Source organism: Simochromis diagramma, unplaced genomic scaffold (genome assembly GCF_900408965.1).
Source record: "Simochromis diagramma unplaced genomic scaffold, fSimDia1.1 OVJJ01000284.1, whole genome shotgun sequence".
Classification (NCBI taxonomy): domain Eukaryota; kingdom Metazoa; phylum Chordata; class Actinopteri; order Cichliformes; family Cichlidae; genus Simochromis; species Simochromis diagramma.
Window position 1 is genome coordinate 1,240,259 of NW_024386871.1, and position 7,174 is coordinate 1,247,432.

The 7,174-nt window shown below is 39.3% G+C and overlaps 1 protein-coding gene across 1 annotated transcript in view; it reads left to right on the forward strand.

Annotated features, from left to right (window-relative positions):
• Positions 1 to 7,174, forward strand: part of lrrc7 (leucine rich repeat containing 7) — a 137,720-nt gene that overhangs the window by 40,655 nt on the left and 89,891 nt on the right. The window lies entirely within an intron of this gene.

Genomic DNA, 7,174 nt, shown 5'->3' on the forward strand with positions numbered 1-7,174 from the left:
AACAAAGTAGATGGTCATGTGAATTAGTCATCCAATACATAGACTGTAATGAAAAGATGGATGAAGCTAGGTAAACGCCGTCAGTCTGTCTAGTAGCCCACAGGAGGCAAGTCCCTGCTTTCTTGATGAATTTGTGGGCTCTGGCTTCAGATGTTACTGAGTTCAGCGTAATGTACATGATCTAAAATATGGGCATTGTTACGAGTTAGAAAGCGTTCCAAATTACTATGCAAATAAGATTTTAGTGTCATAAATGTTTTTGTGTTCAGTTAAACTCATGTCTCTCGGCTCTGTGGATCACTGATATCAATCTCAGACAGCTGTCATAATTAGTTTGGAAGGGGATGAGTCCAATAAAATGAAAACTAGTTAAGAAGGATGTTCCACATCATTAAGCATGCCACAGGTTTCAAGTAATATGGTAAAGTAAAAGGGTCTGTGCTGCAGATATGTGATGAATAGTGTAATGCCTTGGAAGAGGTCTGAAAACATTAGGTATTATATGAAAACTTAAGCGTGATCATTGTACTATGAAGAAACTTGTGGCTGAGTCAGAGCACAGACGGGTTCGTGCAGACTAAGGCATAGAGATGAAGGTTTCTGCCAGACAAATTCATCAGATTCACAGAACAGCTGCTAAAATGCCATTACAAAGCAGCAAGCAGGTATTTGAAGCTGCTGGTAGTACCGAAACCCTCAAGCTGTAGGACGCTCCAGAGGCTTGCAGTTGTGCATAAACCTACCATTCGGCCACCACCTAACCAATACTCACAAGCAGGAATGGTTCCAGTAGGCACGGAAATACATCAAGAGTAATTTTCAAGCTGAGGAAGGCTGTGCAACCCTGGATGGTCCTGATGGATGGATGGATGACCATTTTTAGTTCATTACAACCAATAAAATGTTTTGAAACTCAGTGCATTTTGAGGGTTTTTTTTAAATTTGTGCAAAACCACAGCTATCAATGGGAGGTTTGTTCAATAAAATTTGAATTGTGCAGTTGATGACTTGAAAAGTACACTGACTGTCATTTGAATTGAATATATAGGAAAGTCAGTAATAAATATCCTTTGCATAATAATTTGAAAAGCATCACATCTGTTTTCAAAACACCAAGATGGTCATTAGTGTTGGATATACCATACTATGTGACTGACAGTATGTGACTGTGCAGTAACAGTCAGCTCCACCCCATGTTTGTGATTTCTGGTTTCAATAATGGTGACAGGAAAACTGCTTAGCATAAGGCTTAAAAACAGGACTTCACTAATAAATGGATGTTATAACTGTGGTTATGTCCATCTTTAATATACAGTCTATAGGACTATCCCTTTTTAACCATGAGTTCAGTATATTTGGACAGAAGGTTGGAGTGCTTAATTATCAGTTCAAACTTGCAACACTTGTGAGTTTGATTAGCAAGCTCTAACAATGGACTGAATGAGTTCATTACACAAACTCAATTACTTTTTAGTACTAAATGACTTACAAATAAAATTCTTGAATTTAACTCATTGACAATGGAGCAAAGACTTCTTTGACAGGATGTTAGGACATTACTTCACAGCAAGCCACATCATTTGTCATGTAATTGCATTGAAAATGCTCCAAAAGGCACCAGCGCTACAGAAAAAGATATATATAAAGAATCACTTTCCAGTCTAATCAGAAATGCTTCAAAGATTTGCTGATTTTTTTCTTCCACTGTTGCAGAATTCTCCCATGTATTTCACTTCAGGATCCTTTGAGTGCCAAGTCTTTCTCTTATATTGCCTCTGCTTCTGCTTCAAGCCTCAGTTGAGGATCTGTATTTTCAGGAAGTGTTGCTTTGGCATCATTTTAGAGCCACAAAAGTTGCTGATTGTGCAGAGCAGCTATTCCCAAGAGCGCTGTGGCTCGCTTAGAAACCAGATAATCCTATGGGGCAAGCCCAATTTTAAATCTTCACTCCAATCAAAATACAATAGAAAGTGATGCATTATTACTTGAACATTTTCTGACAACACAGGGCAGATGGCTAACTGCTAACGCTACCCAGTCATATGCAAACTGTCAAGGCCAATGCTTGACCACCTTGCCAGTGAGATACAAATTTCAATGCAAGATCAGTAAATTTAAGTCCTGCAAGATGGTTTTATTGGGCAGGGATTTGGTTGGGGTAGATGGATGTGTCTAAGAAAGACTGAACCTAAAAACTCCTTCCTCATTTATACTTAAAAACAGTTATCATGCACTTTTATTTGCTTTTATTTAGCACTTTTTGCCTTTAATTGCATAAAGTAAAAATAAAGATCTGGCTACATAGCTCTGACCTGAAGAACTGCAGAATTTCCTGCATGTGGTCCCTGTCTAAAAAAAAAGCAAGCTTGAAAAGAGTATTACAGCCACCCATGAGAGGATCAGTGAAGAGGAGTACAGATCTGGAACAGAGTTACTGCACCCACCTGCAGCTCAGTGTTGGAACGACTGGAGCTGCCATCCTCTGTCGCCATCCAGCATGAGGAGGTGGAGACTGCAGACTCGGATGCTCTCATCCGTGTGTGTGTGCGCTCAGCTGTTCCACATGTTGGTTGCAAGCAGTGCACCATTTTTCCTTATACTGTTCTGTCAGGTGTCAAAGCTGCTCCCAGAGGATTCACAGAGTCTCTGATATCGGACCGCTGGAGCTTTCAAACTTGAACAATCTGGAGAGTTTATTTCCACAGCACTGCTCTGGCTAATCGCTGCTCACTTTCCATGACCTTTGCAGTGAAGAGGCGGATGAGATGAATGTCAGCTTGAAGGCTACCCGCAGAACTAAATGACAACAAGCCAGCAAACGCAATTTTGAGTTCAATACTGAAGAGTCCTTGTAGTCAAGCAAAGTTAAACTCACACGGCTCCTATATTCATAATTCTTCTAGGTACCTCTGTAGTTCCACTACTTAAAACACTTGTTTTAATCCTTAATCATCCTAAACACAAGAATCAAGTTGCCACGCTTTACTGCACTGCAGTTACCTAGCAACACCCATTCACAAAATGCCATATATGGCATAATGCAGTAGAGAGAGACTGAGTGTACTCTAAGATTCAGAAAACCAGGAAGAGTGAAAGGACATTAAAGAGATGTGGCTTTTTGGAGGGTAAATAACAAACAAAATAAGCAGTTCTACATGTGAGAGGTTAAAGCTGGCGTTTGTGGATGCTCTGCAGGCTGCAGAGCACTGATTCTTGCAAGGACGTCTAATCTGCACAGCACGTCACATGTCGTTCAACCTTCTTTCTTGCAAACTGTCACAGTCAGTCAATGTAAGCCCTATTGCTTTTCTGGAATGCTACACTATACAACTGTACAGCACCACAAACTATTTTCTGCTTCTCCTGCCTGTCCTGTAATCCTGTGTATTCCCCCGTCTTCTCCGTCTCTCTCCACTGTTAGTGAGTCGTTCAGCCTGCTGGTCAGCCAGCCAATCAATTAGTCATCTCAGTGGGAACAGACTAAAACTTGGTCTCATCCCACACGTAATACCTAACAGATCTTAAGGCTTACAGTAGAGACAGAAATGGGCACTGTGCACAAGGCAGCAGAGAAAAAAAACTGTGATTGATAAAACAGTGTTTCCATAGAAACCGTGGATATTTCATATTGACAGTAAGAAGACATTGTTTTTTTTCCTCCTCTCTCTGCTCTAATCAATTTCTGTTGTATTCTTAGATCATTTTGGCATCAGACCGCCTGATTGTGTTGTCCTTGTCATGCAGATCCTGTGTGTAATCATTTCAGTCCTGGTTAAATGTCTTTAAATGAACAAATTATGCATTTCCTGAGTCTGCAGTGAGATGATCCTGGGTGCTACTGTTGCAAGATTTGTTGCTACATTCAAGGATTTTTCTGACATTTTTCAAATAAATAAATGTACCTTCCACTTCATAGAGAGGTTGTAAAATGTTGGCTTTCTAAGTAGTTTATTGAATACTGCTGCATGTGTAATGTGTGTCATATTATGGGTAGGTTTCTTTCTAATGGGGTCAAAAAGGAAATACCAAAAATGTAAATTATTGAACATTATGGTGAAAACGTCAGCCTCCAGGAAATTAACATAAGTCACTTTTATCTTCTTGAAAATTCACGCGTACACGACTGTGTGAGTGTGTGCGTACATGTGTGTGCATGTGAGGCACTGCAGATTGGAGTTGTTACTCTCCATGAATCACATTGCATTAAGACTTCTCATCACCTATTCATAAGCCTGTGAGATAAAGAGCTCTTGAGAAATTCACCTGCAAGGACCATCATACTGTTGATGAGTGTGTGCCATGTACTTTTTACAGTTTGCAGAACAGCAGTTGTCTGTGGGTAGTTTGTGGTTTTCCTGTAAGACGGTAAATACTTACTGACTTGCTTCCACAAACTAAGAAAATGTGTTATTTGTAGAACAAAGCAGAGCATTCTTGAATTGTTGCTTTGTAAAACCATAAACCACAGAAAAATGCGCAGAAATGGTTTAAAGATCTGTTTGTAATAACTTTGGTAAGTCTCCCCTTCCATTATTAAAAATTGCTCTATGCACCACAATTTGGTTCCTGCAAAAAGCAGAGATATAGACCTGGTCATTTCAGGTTCAGTCATGGACTAGCCTTCCAAAGCGTAGTCGAGTGAGGGACAAATGCAGATTTACAGGTGTGGGGCTAAGGCAGACCTCTTCTTATCATATGTTTGCTTTAGAATTTGAGTGACAGCAATGTATGTAGTATTATTAGCAGTATTAGATATCTGTTTGTGTTTAGTAGTACGGAATATATACTTATCTATGGGGCATAACATTTTTAAGAAGGGACTAGATTTGTCTCCTGCTGCTGGAGACTTCTGCCCGTGCTTGGGCTTAGTCCTAGAAATGATGTATCTGACCCAGATATCCTCAATTACAATTTCTCTGAAATCCAAACCTCACAGTGTCACCCAAAGTCTCTTTTTTTCCCTTTTTTTTCAGTGAATTTGGTTAAATATCTCCCTTCTGGCTCACACTGTATTTGTGTTGCTTGGCAACATTAACTTAGCGACTGTTTTAACAGGAAGCAACTGTGGAGGCTTCAGCGATTTAATGACCCAAGTCTTCTCGCTGGCTCTGCGCGAGGCTGTTCGTTCACAGCATGGCATCCTGCTACCTGCAGGGTCCCATCACATGCTCATATTGTCTCTCTGGGATGCAGTTATGTTTTTGCATGTTGAACAAACTCATTTTCATAAGTTGCTCATGAATATGGTTCTAATAGTGCAATTAGCTTAATGGTTATCCATTGAGGCGCACATGTTTATATCACTACATTTACCAAGACTATTATTACCCACAATCCTAATCTCAGCCATCATAAATTATGTTAAAAAAACAAATTGTATGCTTTGCTTACCATGAATCTAAACCTGCACCGTAACTGATTTTTACTCATTTAAGCAGTATTGTGATGTGGACATATAATAAGATACTGTATTATGTATACACCATACACATAATACAGTATTGTAAAAGGCAAAGTGGCAAAATAAGTTCATAACTTTAATTTTTCTTTGCTGTAATTGCATCAGAAAACTGTAATGCTACTTTGTAACTGAAAAACAGTACTCATACTGTAATACTATACATTTAAAATACTATAATAATACTGTAAATGACAAAAAGTAACAATGTGGAAAATGAAAACATTAATAAGTAGTAACGGTATAAATGAAAATACAGGTCTATAGGCCTGGTGAATAAGAAAATGTAACCATGATGTAAATGAAAATGCAGTAATAATGCTGTGAGCAGTTTAACAGTAAATTCCCAGCTTCCAATTGCCAAGAATTTACTGTCATATTTAGAACACCCACTGTCACCTTGACTCAAAACTGTGACTTTAAAGTAAGATAACTGGTACTTTCAAGGTACAAACTGATCCTTAGAAAGATGTAACAGTCCACAGTTTTGTAGATATGACCCAGCGCTGCAATAAGAAATCCATGTCCACTTTGTGTAATTCATTAGAGCCAGAGTTTGGACACCACTGATAAATCTATTGTAATAACAGAGCTGGGAATCCTGCCATTGTGTTATTATGGGCACTATTGTGTTATTTGTGGATAGCACTCTTAGAATAAACTCAAGGTGTTTAAGGAGCTGCAATCTAGTGCCAAAAAATAGGCAAGCTCTCTAAATGTACAGCTTTGTGATCTATGTTTATAGCAGATGCGTGCGTGGCTTTCTAAACCAGGGTGCCCCAAAATAACCCCTGTGGGCAAAATCAGTTGAATCCAAAGTGCCTGAAATAGGACCTGTGTGCAGAAATTGGCCCTCATACTGAGTTTGGCCCACCAAAGTATTACACTGGGTGCAAAATGCAGCATCTCTCATTTATTTTCTTTAAAACTGACATTTCCTCTGAGTTATTTGAAAGCAAGCTTTCTGTAACCTTTCCAAATAACCCTTTGTGAAAACTTGGGTCTAAAATGACTTTTAAATGTTACAGTAAAAATATATATCCAGAGATGCCACTTCAGGTTTTTGACTACAATGTTTTATCTTTTACAGTTTTAAAACATTTTGTCTCCAACTGAAGGATGCTCTTCTTGTATTTGCAAACTACAGAGAAGTTCATGCACTCTTTTTTTTTCTCCTGTTTTAGAAAGTCGGGCTGACATAAAGTAAAAATAAAAAAACTGTTAACAAGACAAATTATATAAATGGATGCCTATAGGAAGGACTTCCTTGTATGAAGTATCTGAAGTTAAGTGGTTTATTTATCCACCTTTTGGCTGGAACTGCTTGACTAGCTTAGCCGCCAGTCTGTGACCATCTGGTAACCACCGGAAAAATGTGTATTCCCTGACTGGATGGTCAGCAGTTGCTGAAGGTTGCTGGCACTCACTGTGAAATTGATTGCTAGATCTCCATGCATGCACGCCTGGCGACTCCTCTAACCCTAGTAACAGTGACCCAGGTTACTAGGGACTCACAGGTTGCTAGGGAAAAGTGTGCGTTTTGAAATGTGTTGGTTGCAGCAATAATTTCCCCGTGACCGAAGCAATCAGAAGGACATTTCTGATGCATCTCTTTGTGACTGATTTCACTTGGTTAAAGCTAGCAACCACTACCAAATGGTGGGGAATCCCAATTTTCCTCTAGTGACCGGAGGTTGCCAGAAGGCCGCCAGCTGG